The following is a 26,233-nucleotide window of genomic DNA, read 5'->3' as shown; positions in this document are numbered from 1 at the left end:
CAATACCCCCGATCTATCATACATTGTGCTAAACAGATCCATGTTTGTTTCCAATACACGCTGGGTTAAAACCACAGAGTGTCCTTGCACTAAACAATATGAATTTGCTCATCTTAATGAGAATATATTTGCCGCACAGTGCTTTATAATTAGGAAGCTGGCATGCTGGGAATACACCACACTACAAATTCATAATGCATAATTTATTTTACAAGTGGGTGCTGGTAGCAAAGGAACAGCTAGATTCCCCCTGCGGGAGACACTCCTCCCCCTTCCACCAACAATGATCAAATAGATTTATAGCACTTTGATAAACTGGGTTCTCTCTATTAGGACAAAGCTCTCTGCAGAATTACACACAGCTTTCAAAAGCCCATCTTTTCAAAGCTATTAAATATTAGGAAATGCCATCGGCAGGGTATTTTTTTCTTACCCGGAGGGCACAAGGTTATTACATTTTTGAACTGCTGTAAAGGACAGAGTCACAATTGCAAGGATTATAACTGCACTCTACTGCTATAGCAAAGCAAGGGGTTTGATATAAATACGCCAAAATGTTTTGTGTCACTGCTGGAAATGTACACATGGGTCTGTAATGGGCCTGTAATGTACATAGATTGATTTATTTATTTTAAAAATGTATTATTTACAAGCTGGAAGTTGAGAGACATAACTAAGCATAAGGATAATATGTTACACTAGCTGCTGAGTCATAACTGAAACACTTATGATGCTAAGCCATCCAAGGAAGCTAAGCATTATGGGAGATGCAGACAACAACAGAAATACATGTCAAATTTCCCTATCTTTTCAGATAATATGAATACCATGACTCCTAGGTACACTCTCCAATAAACATATGCATTCGAAAAGAATAGCCATAGACACTTTTTTCATAAAATACTAAAACACTTTTGACTCTAAGTCAAGGGTTCCCAAAAGGTAGATCTTCAGATGTTGTATAACTACAACTCCCATGATGCTTTGCTTTCCTTTAAAATGCTTTTAAAATGGCAAAGCATCATGGAAGTTGTAGTTTTAAAACATCCGGGGCACCCCTGCTCTAAGTCATCCAAGGAAGTTAAACATTAAAGGAAATGTAGACCACAAGAGAATAAATACAAAATCTCTATTCCTTGAGATAAAATGAATACCATGAAGCCTAAGCACTTAACAGTAAGCTCAATAGAGTGCATATAATTAAGGCAAAATATCTTTTTCTGAATAAATCTCTGAGCAGGGCTGGAGAACGTTTTCAGACTTTGCTATCTTGCTTACACTTTCCAAGTTAGTTTACAACTTGTCCCAACTCTTTGTTTAGTAAATGAACCTCATACATGCAAAATAAACATTCCATTTTTTTATTGTCAATATATGGAGTTTTAACAATCTATAAAGTTGTCACCCCATCGTGTCTGGCTTATAGAAGATGAGCTTGGAAAAGATAGAAAGCTTTTGGAATCGTGAATATGTATGATTTAAAATTAACAAGGCAGGTGCATACAATATTTCTTTGTTAATATTTTTACATTGTGCATGAACACTCCAATAAAATAGACACATTTGACGGGTATAGCCATAGATGCTTGATTTTCATAAAGCAAAGACTTGTGACAAGATACATATGATTTGTGAAGTCATTGTATACCTTGTAACACTGTTTATCAAACTGTCAGACAGATCTGTCAATTTATTTCCAAACCCACTTTTTGAAACACTGAATGAAACAGCTGCTTGTGTTGGCAATCCATTTTAAAATTCATGAAATCCTATTTTTGCAAACAATTCATTTGCATGGTAAGCAAGGCTGCTCACGACATAGGATCTTGGTGGCATATTGACATAATTCTTCAGGACAATGCTATAGAATAATATATTTGGGAAAATATGGGTTTTTAAAAATAAAATAATCAATGTTAATAAAGTCTATGTCTAAATTTAACTGTTTGGAAGCCTTAGACACAAGTATTTTAGCCCGTCCCCTTAACCCTTATATCTTTATTTGTCTACATATTTTTGTTACATGAAAATTTGTAGTAAATACAATTAAGAAAACAAATATTTCAAAACAATTGAAAAGCAACAAAAATCATTTTTTTTTTTTTTTTTAAATGGCATCAATCCTAATCAGTGGCATTTGATCACATACTTATTTTTGATATGAAAGTTAATGAGCAGGGTACATTTTAAGATATTTTTTTTTAACTGATGTCATTGTGCATAACCCCTGTATTTCTTTTCACATTGATCAAATTAGTATGTGTTTATAAATATTGTACAATAGTAGGCTATCATAATGTCTCTGTGTAGTCTAGATTTCTCAGGGACGATCCAGAAGCTTAATCCAGAAAGGATACTGCTGAATTTCATGGTAGATTTCTAAAAGTGGACAAACACATCTGCACAAACATAAATACACACCCTTGGAAACATACTAAGATCTTAACATATGAGGTCAGTCCAGAAAACAGCCAGGCATTGTTAATATAACAAGAATGGTTTGTGCGACATCGATGTAACCTGGCAGCCAAGGAGAGTGCACTGGAATGTGCACGCTTGGTCAATGACGACTTCACTGTACTAGTAAGTGGGGGTGCTAGATGCCGTTTAGTGAGTATGTGTACTGTGTGGTCATCGCATTCAAAATGACTGCGTAAGTAGAGCAATGGATCTGCATCAAATTTTGCACTGAGTATGAACATTCCTCCATAGAAACTATTTGGATGATTTAGAAGGCTTTTAGGGATGAGGTAATGAGTGCAGTGCAAATAAAATCTCCCAGGTGACTCAGTCCTCCTACCGCCCAGATTTGGAGCCCTGTGACTTCTGGCTTTCCCCAAAACTAAAATCCCATTTGAAAGGTAAGAGATTTCAGACCTTTGATGAGATTCAGGTAAAAATAATAAGGTAGTTGATGTTGATTCCAACAATGGATTTTGCTGAGTGTCTTGAAAAGTGTTAGAGATACTGGGGGAACTGTGTGAGGTCCTAAACTGTCAATGGGAAGGACACAGACAGGATGATACAGTGTGGGGAAAAAAAGTATTTTATCCCCTGCTGATTTTGAGCATTTGTCCACTGACAAAGAAATGATTAGTCTATAATTTAAATGGTAGGTGTATTTTAACAATACAGAATAACAAAAAAAAAAAATACAGAAAAACGCATAGCAAAAAAGTTATAAATTGATTTGCATGTCAATGAGTGAAATAAGTATTTGACCCCTTCGATTTAGTACTTGGTGGCAAAACCCTTGTTGGCAATCACAGAGGTCAGACGTTTCTTGTAGTTGGCCACCAGGTTTGCCCACATCTCAGGAGGGATTTTGTCCCACTCCTCTTAACAAATCCTCTCCAAGTCATTAAGGTTTCGAGGCTGAAGTTTGGCAACTCTAACTTTTAGCCCCCTCCACAGATTTTATATGTGTTTAAGGTCTGGAGACAAGCTAGGCCACTCCAGGACCTTAATGTGCTTCTTCCTGAGCCACTCCTTTGTTGCCTTGGCTGTGTGTTTTGGGTCATTGTCATTGTCATGCTGACCCATTTTCAATGCCCTGGCTGAGGGAAGAAAGTTATTTCCTATACTAAGAGACTGATACTTTGTACTACAGAAGTCACCTGCTTGGCAACCTTATTGAAGTCACTTGGACTATATTGTTGCTGCTGATTAAGCATTTCCTTATTTTTATAATTGCTATGTTCTTGTGATGCAATTTTTTTTTTTTTTTTTATAAATCCTTTATTTTTTTCTGTGCATAAGATAACAATGGAGCTGGTTATGCCACATCAGCAAAAACAGGCTTAATAATATCAAACAGAGTAATACAGAAGCATGGCATTGAAATAATAGCACCATTTTCTTAAAAGTAATTAAAGGCTAATCAGACAGGCACATATGTATTAGATATGACCACTGGACATATTGCTGGGACTAGGCACTTCCTGGATCATAGCACAGGAAACCTGTGCTAGAGCGTCGGTGGACTTCCTCACGCTGTGTGAGGACCTCCAGCGTCGCTCATTTCCCCATAGGAAAGCATTTTCAATGCTTTCCTATGAGGAGCGCTAATGCGCATGCACGGCATTGCCGCGGTTTTCACCCCTTCAGCAACCGGGGATTGGAGGGTGGGAGGGAGAGGGGACCTGCAGTGCCAGGAAAACAGATTGTTTTCCTGGCACTGGAGTTTCCCTTTAAGGTTCTCTCATTCTTTCTCCAGCTCCTCCATGTCTCTCACCTCTCTCATGTGTCTCATTCACCCCCTAGCCCACAGCTCCCCTATGTGTCTCATTCCCTCCTCTTGTACCTGCGTGGCCAAATGGACCACAGTACCCGGTCTGACAGGAAGTAGTCATTGTACTCAGTGAACCCTTCCTGTCAGACCGTAGTCCACCTGGCCACCTACAAGCAGTGACTGGCAGGAGGGAGTACTGTGCTGTGCGCTCCCATCCTGCTGGTAACCCATTGACCCCATGCCGCGGACTGGGGAAGACATGCACCGGTCCTGAAGTTATGCCAGCACATTGGTTGCAGTGGTGTTCTTGGAGCCCAGACCCCCTGTGACTCTGGTAGTAACACCACTGGTTCTAAGAGTTCCAGAAGAGTTTTGCCTTGTCATTGAATGATTATGCCAAAAATGAAGGTAGAAAGAATACATTGTAAATAAGCACACCAAATGACTGTAAGTACCTGTGGAGTCAACATTTCCTTGATATGTAATATTTCAAGACTTTTGAAAGAACTAATACACCAAGTGTTTATATAACAAATGTCTCAGTTTAGTCTGTTTTATGGGGTTTTGCAAAGTTACAGGGTCAATAAGGCTTTCCACTTTTCTGCTTTTGCACATTGAAATTTGCCAGATTAATTTGTTGCGCCTATGTTGCTTTTAACACCATATGGCAGCTCAGGAATACGATTTACGTGTGTGTGTGTGTGTGTCGGTCAGTGAATGAGTGTGTGTCTGTCAGTGTGTGCGTGCATCTCTCAGTGTGTGCGCGCATTTGTCAGTTTGTGTGTCCGTCTGTCAGTTTGTGCATCCGTCTGTCAGTTTGTGCGTCCGTCAGTAAATGTGTGTCTGTATTGGTCAGCCCTTGTGTGTGACGGTCAGTCAGTGTATGTGTGTCGGTCAGTGAGTGTGCGCGTCTGTCAGTGAGAGTGTGCGTCTGTCAGTGAGAGTGTGCGTCTGTCAGTGACTCTGTCAGGGAGTGTGAGTCTGTCAGTGTGTCCCCGAGTAATAGTGTGTGTCCGTCTATCAGTGTGTCAGATCAGTGAGTGTGTGTGTGTATGTCATTGTTTGTCAGTGTATATAAGAGTGTGTGTCTGTCAATGAGTGTATGCATCTATCAGTGAGTGTATGAGTCTGTCAGTGAGAGTGTGCGTCTGTCAGTGAGTGAGCATCTGTCAGTCAAAGTGCGGCCTTGACAGGAAGGGGTGGGGAAAATTTAAATTGGGGGGGTGCCCGAGCACCATCCTGCCTAGTGCAGCACAAATCCTAAAAACACCACTGAATTTACAATGAAAACAATTATAAAATATGATTAAAAAAAAGTTGAGTTTTTTAAATTTTCTAAATTTGACCCCCAAAATCTGTTACGCATCTAGAACTGCCAAAAAACACCCATGCTAAATAGTTTCTAAATTTTGTCCTGAGTTTAGAAATACCCAATGTTAACATATTCTTAGATTTTTTTGTGTGCAAATTATAGGGCAATAAGTACAGGTAGGACATTGCTGTTTCAAAATATATATTTTTAAAATATATCAATAGTGACATTGTAACACTATTAGCTGTCATAAATCTCTGAATCACACCTCAAATGTACATATTGTTTTAAAGGGTATTCAATATAGGGTATGTCCAGTCTTTTTTTAGTAGCCACTTAGTCGCAAACACTGGCCAAAGTTAACATTTATATTTGTTTGTGCGTGTGTTAAAAATGCAAAAATCAATTATGAACACTAACTTTGGCCAGTGCGTGTGACTACTAAAGTGGCTACTAAAAAGACTGAACATACTCCATTTGCAATAGCTTGGGTTGTCTTCTTTTGCAAATGGACAGCGATCATGGGGGTAATTCTCATTCCTGGGCTTATTTACGCTTTCAAAGGCAACATAACCAATCTGACAAATTTCAATGTGAAAATGGAAAATCAAGCCTTATATTTTACCCTGTAACTTTTAAAAACACTGTACATGGGGGATACTGTTATACTCGCGAATACTCAGTTGAACACAAATATTAGTGTTTCAAAACAATAAAATGTATCACAACAATGATTTCATCAGTGAAAGTGCTGTTTGTGTGTGAAAAATGCAAACAAATTCACTTTCACTGACAATATCATTGCTGTGATATGTTTTACTGTTTTGAAATACTAATATTTGTGTTCAGCGAAGTATCCTGAGTAAAACAGTATCCCCTTCTCCCCCCACCATGTGCAGGTTTTTAGGGTGTCATGGAAAGTTACCGGGTTAAATACAGTGCTAGCAAATTAAATTTTCTCGACTTTCAGCCTGGGTTCTCAGACAGGTCCATCAAATTGCAATCAATAAGATTACTCAATTATGTAAACACATTACATAAATATGCACATATAATTTAAATATATATATATATATACATATTTATATATATATATGAAGTGTATGTTTATGAAATTATTTATGTAACTATGCATATGGAGATATACATATATACAAAAGATGTGTGTGTGTGTGTATATATATAGTATTTTTATTTATATATAATTTCATTCTAAGTGTATTTTGATATAAATGTGTTTGTATATATATATATTTGTGTAAGGGGCAAATAGCCGTATATGGAGTAAGGATCCAGCTTAAGCGTAGGATAGTATAAAGTATAAAGATAGTATAAAAGGAGCAAGTCGGTTGGGGTGTGCCGAGACCGACGATACGGTAGGCCTGTAAATAAAGAGGGCCCACCAAGGAGTAAGAAAGTAAAGTAAATGGAAAGTGTTGAACTGAGGAGTGTGTGGGTGGGTCATTCTGATGCTGACCTCAAGCGATATGAGTCAGGTAAAGGGTGTCCCTTATATAGGGGAGTGAATTAATTTAAGCCCCTCCCACAAATACAGGCCAAACGGCCTTAATACTTGTGTAAGGGGCAAATAGCCGTATATGGAGTAAGGATCCAGCATAAGCGTAGGATAGTATAAAGGGAGCAAGTCGGTTGGGGTGTGCCGAAACCGACGATATGGTAGGCCTGTAAATAAAGAGGGCAAAAATGAATAATCAAAGATTTAATACAGTCAACAAATATATACAAATTAACCAGACATTTCCTTAAATGCATTACAGTATTTAATTCCTGGAAGAATTTTGAAGGTAGGAATCTAGGACCGAAAGTGGACACCATTTGTTGTGGGTAGGATAGTATGTTATCTCTACTGTTGGTGCGTGTTGACTCGTTTCGGAATGTGATAGAGCCAATAGGTAATGATATATGTGTTTACGTACGTGGGATCGTTGAAGACAATGATCTGTCTGAGTGGTGGTGATGGTAGTGGATTCTCTGGCCTGAGAAAGGCATACAAGGCAATGTGCATGGCTGGTAATGGCCGACTTGGTAGTATAATTGAATGGTTGTAGATCTAATAGGTCCAACAAGGATGAATATATATTTTATTATATTATATAAGTGATAGTCCTTTAAGAGATCCCTCTCTACATACCTCAAAACAGAATGCACCTGTCATGGTTGATTATATATTTCCTACCTGTTCTATGTTAATTTTTGTATTTATTGTGTATAAATATTGTTTTTGTATTTTATTGTACCCTAATTGAAAAAATGCAATGATTTGTTGACCCAGGACATACTTGAAAACGAGAGAAATCTCAATGTATCTTTCCTGGTAAAATATTTTATAAATAAATAAATATTACATATACCATTTTACCCAGCCTGGCCCTTCAATCAAGGACCCGCAAATCAAAGTACTGAAAAAGAGTTTTAAAAATATCCAAGAAATTAAAACTTTTGAAGCCAGAATGATTTAAAAGCAAGAATAGAGGACTAAATATTGAATTGGGTTTTCTGTCCCACTGCCAACACTTTGCATGAACACCCCCCAAGCATTATCTCACTGTTCTGTCATATGTATCTACATCTTAAATTGCATTCCAATGACATGTTTATTATTATTATTATTATATCAATATACAACATACCGTATATACTCGAGTATAAGCCGAGTTTTTAGGCATATTTTTTGTGCTGAAAAACCCCAACTCGGCTTATACTCGAGTCAATTGTCTGTATTATGGCAATTTGCATTGCCATAATACAGACTGGGGGCTGTGGGGGCTGCAGAGCGTTTACTTACCTCTCCTGCAGCTCCTGTCCGCTCCCTTCTCCTCCACGCCGGTCCGTTCAGCACCTCTGTCAGCTTCCAGTGTAAGTCTCGCGAGAGCCACGGGGTCAAAGTGCGGCTCTCGCGAGACTTACACTGGGAGCTGGCAGAGGGAGCTGCATGGACCGGCGCGGAGGAGGAGGGAGCTGACAGGAGCTGCAGGAGAGGTAAGTAAACGCTCTGCAGCCCCCCTCCTAAACAGTGCCCATCCACTGGACCACCAGAGAGTGAGAGCCCCCCTCCCTGCCATGTATCAAGCAGGGAGGGGGGACGAAAACAAATAAATAATAATAAAATAAAATAAAATAAAAAATAATAATACAAAATAATAAATTAAATAAAATAAAAAATAATAATTAAAAATATTATTAAAATAATAATAAAAAAATAATAATAAAATTGCCCACCCCCCACCAAGGTTCTGCAACACACACACACACACTGCACTCATACACACACACACTGCACTCATACACACACACTGCATTCATTATATACACACACTGTACATAAATATTCAATTAATATAATTTTTTTAGGATCTAATTTTATTTAGAAATTTACCAGTAGCTGCTGCATTTCCCACCCTAGTCTTATACTCGAGTCAATAAGTTTTCCCAGTTTTTTGGGGTACAATTAGGGGCCTCGGCTTATATTCGGGTCGGCTTATACTCGAGTATATACAGTACTATGTGTGTGTGTGTACATATATATATGGATCCATGTATGTGTAGGCACATCTGTACATGTGTAGATGCATGTACATATATTTGTGCATTTGGTTGTGTTTATATGTATATTGTTGTATGTATTTGTGTATACTTGTACATATGTATGTTGGATATAGGCCTTCATGCATATCCTGTAAGTCTTGGATGGGAATTCATGCATTCTTAATAGAAGTAATTATTTTTTTACTCTTCCCTTCTAACACCATCTTCTGCACTGTTTGCTTGGTTTTTTTTTTCTCTCTCTCTCCCCCCCCCACACTCTGTGATCTCAACACAAGACCCTCTGTGGGAATGGTGTCTATTTTTTTTTTTTATTAAACCTGTGTCTTATCTGCACTCATGTCACTTTCACCCATGTATCACAACTCAACTTTGAATTCTATGTGTCGTATTTTCTCAGAAATGCTTTAGACTTCAGAAAGGGAGGTTCTCCCGAAAGCTTGTCATTACAAAATTATGTTAGTCCAATAAAAAATGTGTTACAAGATACAAATTTGATCTGTTTTTATACACACACACACATATATATATATATATATATATATATATATATATAAAACAAAGTGAAGATGGAAAGCACTCCAAGGACTTCTTTAAAATATAACCTTTATTCGTTCCAAATAAAAACGACCGTTTTTATTTGGAACGAATAAAGGTTATATTTTAAAGAAGTCCTTGGAGTGCTTTCCATCTTCACTTTGTTTTATATTTCTATGTTTGGATTTAGCACCGGGCAGTATACCATTTTGTTTTGGGTGGAGTGCAGGATTTTTTGGTATTTATATATATATATATATATATATATATATATATATATATGGCAGTGGGACGTATATACATATATACACACACAAACACATACACAAATGTAGTGGATGTGTGACATGTAGTCACATGAACACAGGATCATTGTTTGTACATCCACACAGTGGAAAGAGAATCCAGATATCCCATTACATTACCTGCACTACAGACCATGTAATCTATTTAATTACATGTCCTTGTGGGCTTTCTTATGTCGGCAAGACTGTCAGAGACCGAATGAGAGGACATGGATCCGGCATTATGACCACGTTTAGAGATCAGAAGATGGATAAACCGGTCTCTAAACATTTCCTGCATGCTTCTCATAGACTGCCCATCCTACGATTCATGGCCATAGATCATATCCCTCCTTTACCAGATGGAAGTGGTAGATCTGAACTACTTCGGCAAAGGGAAACGTACTGGATAGATCTGGTAGATCTGAACTACTTCGGCAAAGGGAAACGTACTGGATACACCAGATGAACACAGTAGTACTTAAGGGTCTAAATGAATACATTTCTTACTCTATGGTTTTATAAACAGTTAATATTCAATTTATAGATCTTTATACATTTTGCTATTGTTTTGTTTCACAGGCTTAACCAAAATGAACCCAAGTGCTTGGTCTCGCATAGGTATAATCGCTGTACCATGTGCCAGACTATTAGCAGTATATTTTTTTATTTTTTCACTTTAGCTTACATGTAGAAACCTAATAATATGGTATCTATAACCATTGACATTCTTTTTTGAGAAATATTATGCCAGCTTTATGTGTTCATATTTATAGAAGCAGTCTTGTTCTGTTAGACTAATATCTATGTGAATTTATTCAAGTAGAGATTGTAGCCGTATTAGTCCAGTGATGTAGATGTAAAAAACAGTTAAAATTTGTATCTTGTAATACCTTTATTATTGGACTAACATAATTTTTTAATCATAACAAACCTGTGTCTTATCTACACTCATGTTGCTTTAACCCCGTATCACAACTCAACTTTGAATTCTATGTGTCGTCTTGCTCAGAAATGCTTCAGACTTGAGAAAGGGAGGTTCTCTCGAAAGCTTGTCATTAAAAAATTCTGTTAGTCCAGTAAGAAAGGTATTACAAGATACGAATTTTAACTGAATTTATTCAAATAGATGTATTTATCTATGCTTTTCATATATACCATAAGTTATAATAGTAAGTTTGTAATTATTTCTAAGCCATTGGGATTAGTCTCCTTATTTGCTCTTTAAATGAACTGTTTTGCTTATTTTTGCACCCTGTTCCACTTTTTTAGTCACTCTTATCACACCACAGAGGCTTTCCTAAATGGTCACGCATGCTACAATAATAGTAACTAAATCCTCCATGAATTGAGAAAACTCTCTCTCTGCGCAAACATCTATGACGGCACTTTCATAAAACTATTAAATTTTGTTTACATGTCACCTAGCAACCACGCTAGCACGTACACACGCACGTCACGGTGATCACGTGTCCCACCTGTGCACTTCCGGGTTCGGAGGGATCGAGCAGCACACACACTGGATTAGTAAGTGGCTTTCACTATATTTTGTATTTATACCTCTAATGTACACTATATGTTTGATCTTAAAAAAGACCCCAAGGGGTTGAAACATCAATCGGGACATTATACTTTGATAAATATTATTGAATAAATAAAATCACTTTGATTAAGACCTACGAGTTCACCTCTCAACTTATTGCATATAATATAGTACACTGGTTGCACCGAGGCCCAAAAAATGTAAGGGGTGAGTGCCAAGGACATTTGGTATGTATGTGTGTGTGTGTGTGTGTGTACAAATTATAAACGCATCACTTTTGTTTTTGCCCCCATTTTTCATGAGCTGTACTCAAAGACTTTTTTATGTACACAAAAGGCCTATTTCTCTCAAATATTGTTCAGACATCTGTCTATATCTGTGTTAGTGAGCACTTTTCCTTTGCCGAGATAATCCATCCACCTCACAGGTGTGGCATATCAAGATGCTTATTAGACAGCATGATAATTGCAAAGGTGTGCCTTAGGTTGGCCACAATAAAAGGCCACTCGAAAATGTGCAGTTTTATCACACAGCACAATGCCACTGATGGCGCAAGTTTTGAGGGAGCGTGCCGTTGCCATGCTGACTGCAAGAATGTCCACCAAAGCTGTTGTCCGTGAATAGAATGTTCTTTTCCCTACCATAAACCGTCTCCAAAAGCATTTCAGAGAATTTGGCAGTACATCCAACCGGCATTACAACACCAGCCCAGGACCTACACATCCAGCATCTTTAACTCTAAGACCAGCCACCTAGATGCAACAATCTGTTTGCATAACCAAAGAATTTCTGCACAAACTGTCAGAAACCGTCTCTGGGAAGCTCATCTGCATGCTCGTTGTCCTCATCGAAGTCTCAACCTGACTGCAATTCGTCATTGTAACCGACTTGAGTGTGAAAATGCTCACATTCAGTGGCATCTGGCACTTTGGAGAGGTGTTCTCTTTAACAGATGAATCCCGGTTTTCCCTGTACAGGGCAGATGACAGACAGCGTGTATGGTGTTGTGTGGGTGAGCGGTTTGCGGATGTCAATGTTGTGGATCGAGTGGCCCATGGTGGCGGTGGGGTTATGGTATGGGCAGGCGTATGTGGACAATGAATACAGGTGCATTATATTGATGGCATTTTGAATGAAAAATAGGGGCAAAAACAAAAGTGTTGCATTTATATTTTGTTCTGTGTGTGTATATTTATATATAAATATATATGTGTGTATATAGATGCTCACCCAGTCTCCACTCTGGAGTCCCAGTCTCCACTCTTCAAAAAATCGGTAAAAACACACTTCTTCATGAAAGCGTATCAATTAAACTGTTAATAGCTCCTGACTGATTCCTCTTCTGCAACTGTCACTAGTCTAATACTATCCTTACCTTTTTGTGTCATTTTACCCCACTACCTCTAGCATATAAGCTCATTGAGCAGGGCCCTCAACCCCTCTGTACCTGTGTGTCCAACTTGCCTAGTTACAACTACATGTCTGTTCGTCCACCCATTGTAAAGCGCTGCGGAATTTGATGGCGTTATATAAATATCATAATAATAATTATATATATATATATATATATATATATATATATATATATATATATATATTGCAAAAATATTGCACTCCAAGGACTTAGAAGTTATCTGTAAAACTTGGGTTTTATTAGGTAAAAAAAAAACCCAAAAAAACAATGTTTCAGTTTGTAATCCAAACTTTCATCAGGATGAGCTGTTACAGTACAAACATCACACTATATACCCAACATCATCATAATAATCACTTACCCCACAGTGTAGTTGGACCACGTCTGAGACTGCCCAAGCCAAAGCCCCCACGAGCTAGCAATTGACCCTGGATGCGTCATTACGCTGCGTCCGACACAGTGACGTCATTAGAGGTTGTTACCTTGGTGACCGATAAACAACTTCGCTGAGGAACAGAAAATAAAAATACAAGAGGCAATGCATAACGATAGCTATGGAGACCTTTGTGTTTTTAAGCTAAAGGCTTCTTAACCCCAGGTTAAAGCTCCTAAACAAGCCTGTGCACCAGGGTCAATTGCTGACTCTTGGGGGCTCCGGCTCCGGCGGTCTCAGATGTGGTCCAACTACACTGTGGGGTAAGTGATTATTATGATGGTGTTGGATATATATTGTGATGTTTGTACTATAACAGCTCATCCTGATGAAAGTTTGGATTACAAACTGAAATGTTGATTTTTTTTTATTTTTGAGCTAATATAAGCTAAGTTTTACAGATTACTTCTAGTGCTTTCTTTTTGCAATTTTTCTCTTATGCTGACAAGCACTGGGGAAGTACGCCAATTAACTAAAGTGCAAGATAGTTGTTTTTTTTTTGTTTTGTTTTTGTGTGTATGTGTATATATATATATAAAAAATATAAAAAAATCCATGCACTCTTGCTCAAAGTAATTTAAGTTTCTTGATAATACTTGCCGGGTGCCAATTCCCATGGGGATGTAGATAGACTGAAAATAAACAGAAGTTGCAGGGCAGCACTCACCCTGCAAATGAACTGTGTATATAATTGTATTTGTATAATTGTATTTGTAAATGAACTGTGTATATAATTGTATTTTGGGATGTGTATATGTATGTAATATAATATGTGTATATATATATATATATACGTAATTGACATACAGTGTCACTTACACACTCTTAATAGCATACAGTTTCACACACTTTCACTGACATACACAATGTCAATTACTAACACACACAGTGTCACACACAACACACTATCACTGACATACACACAGTTTCACTTACACACACACCCAGTGACATTCACAGTGCCACTTCACACTTTCACTAACACCCACACTCTAAGTGACATACAGTGTCACTTGCACACTCTCACTTTACACACAGTCACTAACACATACACTCTTATGCACAGTCCCCTCCACCAGTACTGGACAAATATCTTTCCCTTTTATTGGTTGTAGACAGAGGCCAGCGGCACTCTGTCCTGATGCCAGTGCTTCAGCTGGTGGTGTGGTGAGTTCCTCAGGCTCATCCACCAATGTAGAGCTCTCCTCCACTCTCACACCTGCAGAAGCAACGGCAAGGGGGGCAGAGGCCAGTGCACTATGTCCTAATGCCAGCACTTCGGTTGGGATTGTGGTGAGTTCCTTATTCTGCTGTTGGTGAAAAAACACACTCGGCTCCTCTCCCTAGTATATACCCAGTGACTGGGAAGGGAGGGTGTTATCCTCTTCTCCCTGGAACTCACACTGCTGCTGGGGAGGAAGACCGACTACCTCTTTTCTCTGTGTTGCACTCTGTGGGCATGTTTCCTCCACTGCCTGGTTTACACTCTGCCGCTTTGGGGGAAGACTGACTGCTTCTACTTTTGCTTGCTGGGTTTCACTGTGCCACTGGGGAGTGAGGATGCTTGCCTCCAATCCCTGGGACTCACAGTGCTGTTGGGGAGTAAGGATGCTAACCTCCCCTCCCTAGTGCCCATGCTGCCATTGGGGTGTGCGAATGCTGGCCTCCTCCACTCGTGGTAACTCTGGCTGCCACTGGGAAGGCAAGCCAACACGCTCCTCTCCCTGTAGGACAAACTCCCGGTAGCTCCGGCTTCCGCTGAGGAGGGGGACTGCAAGTCCCGGTTGCGATGGCTGGCAAGGTGAAAGATACTCTCTTCTTCCTCTAGCACAGGGAAGAAGACATTCCACTGGGGAAGGAGACTGGTACTCTCACACTTGCAGGGATGTAAAATCAATCCTGCTGCTGAAGCGACTTGAACAGTTGTTGTTAGTCCTGTTCCAGCTCAGGTCTGGACCCAACCCGGTTGCTCCCGAGAGATCCAGCAGGCCTTCCCTATAATAGCTGATGTCCTAGAATCCTCAGGACTCCCCAAATCAATGTCCTCCTCAATGGCTTCCCACAACAGGCCAGGACTATTATAGTCCTCACCCTCTGGCAGATCACCCTCAGCCATCCACAGGTATTGCCGGGCTGCGTGCCACAATAACGCCCGGTAAGCCTCTTCCAGCCACAGTTCCTTCCAGACCAGGCTCTCTATTTCCATCACCCACTCCTCCAGGGACTTCTATCCCAGGAAAGGCTTCCACAGAGCTGCTGAAAATGCTGCTCTTGGGAGGTTCTCTCTCCACCAAATCTGAAATTGCATACCTCCTTCCAGCTCATCTTCTTCTAAGTCAAGGCAATCATTTTGGGACAGAGCTGCTTGTAGTCTCTGCTGGGACTCCTCCTCATATGGGAACACTGCACGGATGCTAGCTCTCTCTATCTGAGAATTCCAGAAAGCACGCTGTGGTCCCAGAAGATGCTAGAAGGCAAAACCCAAATGAAGCAGGTTTGGTTATTATAAATTTTTACAAACAAACTATTTATAAATGGCGTACACAGAGGGTGTGTGGACAGACTGCAAAAATGTTTAGTAACATAAAGCAAATAAAAACATATAAAATAGGCCTATGCTCTACCTTCCACTACTTTTTGGTGGCATGTATGGCTATATTAAGCATCAGCCACACTTTATAAATAAAACAAAGCTATCTCAAATGTCTAAATAATAGAAGTTTTTGGTACCAATGCAATTTCCATTTAAAGGACAATTCACTTGCTAACTTGTGTTTTCAAATACAACTTTTTTCATACTTTGCAATAATCAGAGGAGGGAAGGATAGAGGTTACAGTGTTATTCAGTACAAAACAAATTAATTTCATGATAGATATATATGTGTGTATATATTTGACATGACTACTCTGTGTCCAAACTATATATGGAAGGCGGGGTCTGAAGTTGTGGGAGGGGCTTGGTTACCCTTATTAAGGAGCACCAGCCCTTCCCTCATTACCGTCTTAGGTCTGGAGAGTTGTGGAGAGGGATCGTCACTTCCGGTCGGTCCTAACTCCATTCTGCTTACCTGTATTTCGTGGACAGCTTCCACGGTCCCAACGAGTCCTGTTCCTCCTGGTTTTCGGCTGTCTGACTTGAAAAATCAGACAAGGGGTTTTGCGGGGTTTTCGTGGCGGCACCCGGTCTCAAAAAATTGTACGTTCTACGGCCGTCGCAATTTCTGGCGCGGCCGGTTACGTCAACAAAGTGTGACGAGCGCACGCATTGTAGCACAGTTCGGGACATAATTAGACGAATTCCGGCGTATGGTTACGGCATATATACGGAATATGTCAATGGTTAACAGGGTTTTATTCGGTTGGGGTATTCTTTACATATCCTGGCTATCTTATGGCCGTTCAGTTGCCGAAATGCTGTTCAATATTAGATGTTAAGATTGTGATATGTACTAGGGCGACCTCTGGTGGCTGGATCATTATGACTGGTTTCTCTCTCAAGTTATGTTAAATATCTCACGGACCCCTGGTGGTGATAAGGGTAATGGCATGTGGCATAAATTACATTTAAAATTTTGGGCATGGTCACAGGATATATGAAGACATATGTTATAACAAACGCTACTGGTACTAATGGTCCGGATGGTTTGGCAGCAGTAGTTTGTGGCACGTATATGCTTGTTAGGATATATGTCTTGAATAAATTTGGTGGTCAGGAGGGTGGTTACAAAGTATGATACCTTGGCTTACTATCTACTATCTGTTTTTATAGTTCATTTATATTTAAGCACGTACATCATATTAGTATCAAATATATACAGGACAGATATTCACGGTTGGGCAATGCTTAGCAATTTAGTGATTATGGACCTCTTATGTTTCAGTATCAACAGCATCCACAGTGTGCTGCTACTCTACCAACTTTTTTCACCTGCCATAGGTCAGTAATCACGATTAATTATCCTTTGATGGTCACGCAAGACCTGGGTCCTTATGTGTGTTTTTCTGTATTACTAGGTATAGGCATCCTTGCTCATTTTGAGTATTTGGTTCCAGTCTCCTACTGTTGGAATATTTACTGGTAGGTATCTGGGTAGCAGGGGGATTAATGGGTACATACTTATGTAACCCTGAAAAACTCACAATTACTCTCGTAGGTTACTACAGAACGCCTGTATCACCTTATCTTACTACCTTGCAATTTGCTCATCAGGTACGTCATGTTTCTCTCGATACATTCTCCCACCCTACCTACCCTTTTCGGGTAATAGTACAGATATACTAGCACACAAAATAGGAGTCTCTAGGTATGTTTTTCTGGCCTTCTACGCCTTACGTTAGTGGTCCCGCGAGGCCAACACCCATCATCATTTCGGAGGTACGGCATTCCCTCGGGCCAATTCATAGGTAGCCGCCTCGCTCGGTTGCATAGAGAGGGCCTCATTTGTCACCCCCATTCTATCTTATGCTATTACAAGTCACGGAGAGGCCATCACCCCACTATAATTGCCAATGGCCATGTACCCCACATGAGCCAAATCATAGATAGTGCCTCTCAAAGCCGCTTGGCAACTAGCAGGGCCTCACCTGTCACGTTACTAATTAATACTTTCGCCGCTTGGCATTAGTTACATCAGCCAGTTGGGTAGGGCCCCAGGTAACATGTTATTTTTGTGTTGTAGCATGTCACAAATACCTGGAGGTGGGGAAGATTTGTCCATCCCCAGTACACCGGCTAGATCGGTCACTCCACCCCGGGGTGAACACAACTCGAGCCCTGCATCACTCAGGGCATGGACCATTCCTAGGATCACTGCCGAACTGAGAAAGAGGAACAATCATTTCCCAGCTATGGCTAGGAAAGCCGAATTATACAGACTGCTGAATACTCAGACTGATAACTCGGTGGCGGGGGAAGGGTCCAGTGACAGCCCATCGGCTGATCTACATACTGTTTTGTCTTCAGTCCTGACCTCTTTGGGTCATATTACGGACAAACTTGATAAGATGGATGCAGATAGCCAGCAACGGTCACCTTCTGCACTGGGGAATCCGATCGCTACGGTTCACCCAGACCCCCTACCAGGTAATATTCCAATCGGTCTGAAAGACCCACTTATTATTAATGCAGCACATATGGCGCCTGCAAACATTAAAAAGGACATCTTGGAAGGGAAGGATATCAATCTGGTATCACTTCGTATAGCCTCGCAAGATGTCCTTGAAAACAAAACCTATGCATATGGGGATGTGTCGGTTTTGTTGAAATCTAGGGACCCTAGGTTAAATCGCAAGCTATCCATACCCAAATTTGTGTTGGCTTTCGAGATCTACAGAGATATGATATGCTCTGTATATCCAGATAGGAGAGAAGAATTGGACCTCTATCTCCACAAGCTGGTGGATTTGGGGCACAAGTATGGTGGTACGTCTTTTTACGACTACCACCGTGCTTTTTCCACAAAGGCGTCAGCTGCTCTATCCCAGTTCAATTATCAAGCTGATTGGGGTGTGCTTGATACAGAGTTTTTTTGTTGACACTTTGCGGGCCTCAAAACCCCAGCTTGTGCCATTTGCTCATCAAACTCCCACACGGCTAATCTGTGCCCTAACTCTCCAGAGGTGAGTTATTTCCCCCTACTAATGTGATGCCCACTGGGAGAAGAGGCAGGGTGCTGAAAGATAAACTAGGTCGTGATATAGTTGTTACAAACGGCCATTTGTAACTGTTATTTTATTTGACAAATTCCCCCTGCTTCCCTCTGATATGGAGAAGCCTAATTGCCAGCCTGCTCCCCCATGACTATGGACCGGCAGTTAAACAGTTACTTTTACAGTGCTGAAAGGTTTATTCCTCCCTTTCTGCACAAACAGCCCTTGTTTCAGCCTCCCCAGAGCCGTGGGAAGCCGACCGGCGACGTTAATTGGCCACCCAGAAGCTGGCGTGTGCCTCCAATGGACCTCCCTGAAGCCGCGGTTAACCGCGGCTAAACGAGCGTGTGCCGGCAATTGATCACCCAGTAGCTGCGGTTAACTGCAGCTTAATTGATTGTTACTGGGTGGTCGCGATTACACTTAGCCGCCACACGATGGCGGCGTTCTGGAGCTCCCCGGGCAGCCAGCGCTTTTCTGCCCGGCTTTCATGCACCAAACCCGGACACTTTTACGTGCAGGCACCGCTGAACCTCCAGCCCCTGGTTCTTATTTGTACGGATTGAACGAAAGCATGTAAATCGGTATTTTAAGTTAGAGGAATGTTTTAACCCAGATAGCCATGCCATGGAGCCTGTTCGTGTAATTAAAGATTTTGGCTCCATGGCAATCAAACTGTATTTGTGTGGTCTGAGTGCCATTCACCTAATAATGTGCACTCAGACCTGAGCTATCTGGGGATATGTTACATGTCTGTGTTTTATGTGCAAAAAGTAACTTTGTGTATTTTAAAGTGATAGTCTGTTTTTGTGTCCCCACGTGTGTAATGGAGTTTGCCTTTGTCCTGGGAGATAATTGAATTACTTCCCAATTATCTCCAGGGCAGAGGGGAGGAAGCCAGGATGCATTGTGTTTTACTTCTGTATGTCCTGAAATGCTACTTGTCTGTCCATTGTTACAGTCTTCCATCTGGTCCCCTAGGGGAGTGTCCACCAGGTGGGAGACCTGCATAAATACAGGGGCAGGTAGCCCTCAATAAACAGACCTCTGCTTGACCTTCAAATCACAGCCTCGACTCGTTTTGTGGGGATTTACTGTATGCTGCTAGGGACTGATTGCTAGGAGTGTAAGCCACTTGGGAGCTTTTCCTGTTCGTCTACTAGCAGCTATTTGTGAGGTTCCAGTTCGGGAGTTTGGGTGCATTCACTTATATCCAATTCATGAGTTTTGGTGATTCTACAATAGCTTTGCCTGTAGCTGCAAAAAGGGGATTATCGCCTAAACGTTTTTTATCCCCTTCTGAGCGAAACGGTCCGTTACAATTGGTGGCAACGGCGGGATCGTTCCTACAGCCAGAAGGACAGCTACAGGAGACACCATTTCTGTGGATTGTACAATTTGAGGGCAACGCTAGCCACTGCGCAGTGTCCCTACCTAGAGCAGCATGGAACCAGCAAGTCCGTGCACAGCAGCCGAAATGGAGGAAAGGTTCCTCGACAGAATGCATGGCTTGCTAGCCCAGAGGAATTGGACAGTCTCAGAAGAGGAGATGTGTGGGTACAGACATGAGGCCAGATTTGAGTTGTGGGAAGAAGCCCTACAGGAAGTTCAACGTTGGCGAGGAGATCGTAGTATCAGCAGAGGGCAGCAAATCCAGGCTCAAATGGCAGAGCGGATGCCCCTCTTGGGCAAACAACCCCTTCCAGTGTGGGTAGCTAAACTAGAGGATCTAGTATATAATGAACTGTGGCTCGACAACGCATACCAGGCGCTACAGTGGTACGCGACTCAGCTTGTTCCAGAGATGGCTGAGTATGAATTCCCGGAGTGTGGGGATTACGATGGCCCTGATCTATTCTGGGAGAATATGGACGATGATTACTTTGGAAGGGCTACAGACTCACGCTTCTGGGACCTGTATGATGACCAGGAAGACAAGCTGGGTCTCCCTAGAGCTATTGACCTGGGGGCAGACCTGCGGTACCTAGTCACCCAGGAATGTGACCTGGAGTGGAAGTACCAGTAGATCATCAATGGGTCCCGGGAAGAGACAATCAGTCGCCTTTCCCAACAGCATCCAGAGGTCCCCAAGGAGAGCACAGAAGCAGAGCCAGATCGGGAGCCCTTCAGCTAGAAGGATATCATAGAGGTATACTGGGAGGAACCTCTGATGGCAGGTAGAGATGGGACCGAGGTCTCTCTACCAGCCCTACAGGGATGCTGGGCAGGCGGCCCAGATCCCCAACCCCTGGGTGAGTTACAGGGAGTGGAGAGCATCGACCTCCCTCCCCAGCGGCAGCCTGAGTTACAGGGAGAGGAGAGCAGCGACCTCCCTCCCCAGCGGCAGTGCACCGTGCAGAGGGAAGAGACAACCGGTCTCCTTCCCCAACCACAACCAGAGGTATCCGAGGCAGCGGGCCTCATAGACTGGTCTTGGGGGGACCCCCAGCAGGCAGGTGGAGATGGGACTGAAGTCTCTCTTCCGGCCCTACAGGGATGCTGGGCAGGCGGCCCAGATCCCCAGCGACAGACCCAGCTACAGGGAGAGGAGAGAACCGACCTCCCTCCCCAGCCGGAGTATGCCTTCCAGGGAGAGGAGGCAGCCGGTCTCTCTCCCCAGCCGGAGTATGCCTTCCAGGGAGAGGAGGCAGCCGGTCTCTCTCCCCAGCCGCCGCATGTAACACAGGGAGCGGAGAGCATCAACCTCCCTTCCCAGCGGCTGCAGGAGTATCAGGGGGAGGAGGTAAGCCACTTCTCCCCTCCCCAGCTGACTCCTAACTTGGGACCAGGGGTAACGGGGGAGATGTTAACTCACCTTGACCCCCACGTTCCCTTTGCCACCGGACAGGACTATGCCCCAATTTCCCCAGCAGAAGAGCTGGCAGCTGGGCAGAGTGCAATTGGCCTCTGCCCTCCCTTTGACCCTTGTGCAGTGCTTGACATACTGCCAGCTATCCCAGCGGAAGGGCTGGCATCAGGACAGAGTGCCGCTGGCCTCTGCCCCCCAAAGTACATCCAGCTATTGGCCCAGCTGCACCAGGAAGGCGAGGGTGCTGCACGTTCACCCTACAATCTGGGACCTACAGGCCAGTACTATTTGTTGTGGGGGGCTACTCTGCCTATGTTTATTTGTGGGTGGGTTTGCGAGACTAACTTAGGCACTGACCGACAGAAGGTCAGGTGCCTGGTTAGTCTCCCTCCAAAAGGGGAGATATGTTACAAACGGCCATTTGTAACTGTTATTTTATTTGACAAATTCCCCCGCTTCCCTCTGATATGGAGAAGCCTAATTGCCAGCCTGCTCCCCCATGACTATGGACCGGCAGTTAAACAGTTACTTTTACAGTGCAGAAAGGTTTATTCCTCCCTTTCTGCACAGCTGTTCGGTATATTTTATCTACCGAACAAACAGCCCTTGTTTCAGCCTCCCCAGAGCCGTGGGAAGCCGACCGGCGACGCTAATTGCCCACCCTGAAGCTGGCGTGTGCCTCCAATGGACCTCCCTGAAGCCGCGGTTAACCGCGGCTAAACGAGCGTGTGCCAGCAATTGACCACCCAGTAGCTGCGGTTAACCGCAGCTTAATTGATTGTTACTGGGTGGTCGCGATTACACTTAGCCGCCACATGATGGCGGCGTTCTGGAGCTCCCCAGGCAGCCAGCGCTTTTCTGCCCGGCTTTCATGCACCAAACCCGGACACTTTTACGTGCAGGCACCGCTGAACCTCCAGCCCCTGGTTCTTATTCGTACGGATTGAACGAAAGCATGTAAATCGGTATTTTAAGTTAGAGGAATGTTTTAACCCAGATAGCCATGCCATGGAGCCTGTTCGTGTAATTAAAGACTTTGGCTCCATGGCAATCAAACTGTATTCATGTGGTCTGAGTGCCATTCACCTAATAATGTGCACTCAGACCTGAGCTATCTGGGGATATGTTACATGTCTGTGTTTTATGTGCAAAAAGTAACTTTGTGTATTTTAAAGTGATAGTCTGTTTTTGTGTCCCCATGTGTGTAATGGAGTTTGCCTTTGTCCTGGGAGATAATTGAATTACTTCCCCAATTATCTCCAGGGCAGAGGGGAGGAAGCCAGGATGCATTGTGGGGATGTTTTACTTCTGTATGTCCTGAAATGCTACTTGTCTGTCCATTGTTACAGGCTTCCATCTGGTCCCCTAGGGGAGTTTCCACCAGGTGGGAGACCTGCATAAATACAGGTGCAGGTAGCCCTCAATAAACAGACCTCTGCTTGACCTTAAAATCGCAGCCTCGACTCGTTTTGTGGGGATTTACTGTATGCTGCTAGGGACTGATTGCTAGGAGTGTAAGCCGCTTGAGAACTTTTCCTGTTCGTCTACTAGCAGCTATTCGTGAGGTTCCAGTTCGGGAGTTTGGGTGCATTCACTTATATTCAATTCATGAGTTTTGGTGATTCTACAATAGCTGTGCCTGTAGCTGCAAAAAGGGGATTATCGCCTAAACGGTTTTTATCCCCTTCTGAGCGAAACGGTCCGCTACAATAGTGTTTTGGGGAAAATCACAAGTGTGTATCAATTTTAACACTGGCACTTGCGGATACAGTGCCTGCAGACTACTTCATGTCTGCTCCCAATGTTTCCGGGCTCACTCTAAAGTAATGTGCCCCAATAAATTATATCCCAAGCAGTACTTTTTGTTTCTTAATGTCTCCCTGCTGAAAGAGTTATTGTGTGTTCACCCATCTCAACATCTCGTAGAATTTTTGGTGGCAGGGTTTACTTTGGGGTTTCACACGGGTATTATTCGCATGCCTATGGGAATCTTAGAATGGCAGCTCCCGACACAATTGACCTACTTCTCCAGAAAGAAATTGACCAAGGATTCTTAATTGGCCCTTTCGACGCCCCGCCTTTTGCGTTTGGAGAACTAACCCCATAGAACTAACCCCATTCTCGACCTCTCGGCTCCCCATGCATCACCTACCCCAAGTCTTAACTCACTCATTCCATCAGAAGAATTTTCTCTCCAATATGCTACCATAGATAATGCCGTCACTGCCATCCTCTCAGCCGGGGTAGGGGCATGGCTTAGCAAAACGGATATACTAAACGCTTTTAAGTTACTCCCTAAGTTAGTCCCTGTGCATTTACATAGTGTTAAGTGGCAGGGTTCATATTATTTTTTCACGCGTCTCACGTTTGGTTCTAATTATTTGCTGAGACGTTGTGCTGGATGCTGCTTAACATCTGTAAATGCCCCACCATTATCCATTACCTGGACGATTTTCTGACCATAGAAAGTAACCTGTTACCTCCTAGTAGCCTCCTTTCTATAACACGACTGTTCACAAAACTAGGAGTACCTATTTCACCAACAAAGACTGAAGGTCCGGATACGATCATCAACTTCTTGGGGTTGGTGCTGGACTCTGTGCATATGCAGACTAGCCTCCCTGGGGAGAAGATTGAACGTATCCTGGCAGCCATTGACCTTTACCTAGCAGGTGGTTCTTGTAATAGGAAGGAGTTGCAATCCCTGTTTGGTTCACTTAATTTCGCAATGAAAATTATTCTACAGGGGAGAGTGTTCATATCCCGATTACTTAGCTTATTTCCCCTATTGCAATCTGATTCCTCCTGCATTACGTTAGATGTACATGCCACCGCTGACCTACGCATGTGGAGGGAATTTTTGCTAAATTGGAATGGGAAAAGCATTTTTATTACAGTATGGACAGATAAGTCTGTGTCTGTCTGGACGGATGCCGCGGCCACTTCAGGATTTGCCGCAATTTTTGGCAATGAATGGATGTGGGGTAAATGGCCATGGGAAATTAATGAGATCCCCAAGTTCAAGGACACATCAGCGTTATTTGAGCTCTATCCATGGTGGGAATACTTCTGGACAACATGGCAACGTGCCATATTGTAAACAAGGGACATTTCTCTTCCCTGGCCATCATGCGATTTTTGAGGACTCTCACATGGCTAGCTGCAAAACACAGTTTTCTCTTAACTTGCATACATGTGCCTGGGGTTCTGAATATCGCTGCTGATCACTTATCACGATCTCGGTTTCAGGAGTTCCGGACAGCACTACCAACAGCTACCCTGATACCAACTCCGGTATCACGGTGGCAGGAGATGGTTTGGGACTAAAAGAACTACTCAATCACGGGCATCAACTCTCGCAACTTGGTCTTTCCGATAACACCAGGAAGGCATATGGCAGGGCTTTTCACATTTTTAATAGATTCTTGCTGGACTTTAATATCACAGACCAATTTTCCATGGAGACAATGATTGCATTCATTTCTTTTTGCCACCTTCACCTAACACTATCATTTAATACCATTAAGTTATATATCACCGGTAATCAACATCACATCCTCACCACTTGGCCTAATAGACAACGCTTTCTGTCATCTTACCAAGTAAAAGCCATACTTAAAGGTATTAAGGACTCCACCCCTATACCCGCACCATCCAGACAACCCATCCACAATCTATTGTTTCAGTCACTGTCAAACCTGTTAGACACCTCACCATTCGAAACTCATACTAATCATATCATTAAAACAGTCATCGATTTTACTTTTTACGGTTTTCTTCGGCCCAAAGAGTTCACCACTGCTAACTACAACTCCCCCAATTTCATCACAAGGTCAAACCTGGTGAAAGCACACGATCACTATCTACTATCCCTACACCATACCAAAACTAGCGCCAAAGGACAGATCACTATTACCTATTACCCCACTAGTAATAAATGGTGTCCTGTGGAAGTTTTTGACAAATATCTCTCCTTCTGTACAATGGCTCCAACACAACCACTACTAACCTTACATGGTAATAGGCTCACTAAGAGTACGTTCATGTTATATGTAAGAATGTTGTTGGTTCGGCTAGGCTTGAACCCAGCCAACTATTCTGGTCACTCATTTAGAATAGGAGCCTCTACTACAGCTTCTAAAAGGAATATCCCGGCTCATATCATTAAAATATTAGGCCGATGGAAATCCACGGCTTACACCAGATGCATTCCTCAGCCAGTACAAGAGGTGCGCCTAGCATTTAAGACTATGATTATGTGATATACTATGATGTATTTGTAGGCTGAATAAACTGGTTTATATCTTTTTTGCCCTCTTTTATTTCAGGCCTACTACATCGTCAGTTATGGCACACCACAACTGACCTTTCCATTCCCTGTTTGTCTTATGTTACTAATGCTACGGCTTTATGCCCTGACCACAAATGGAAGGCGGGGCCTGAAGTTGTGGGAGGGG

This window comes from Pelobates fuscus, chromosome 3, assembly GCF_036172605.1.
Source record: "Pelobates fuscus isolate aPelFus1 chromosome 3, aPelFus1.pri, whole genome shotgun sequence".
Lineage (NCBI taxonomy): Eukaryota > Metazoa > Chordata > Amphibia > Anura > Pelobatidae > Pelobates > Pelobates fuscus.
This window is presented reverse-complemented; position numbering follows the sequence as displayed.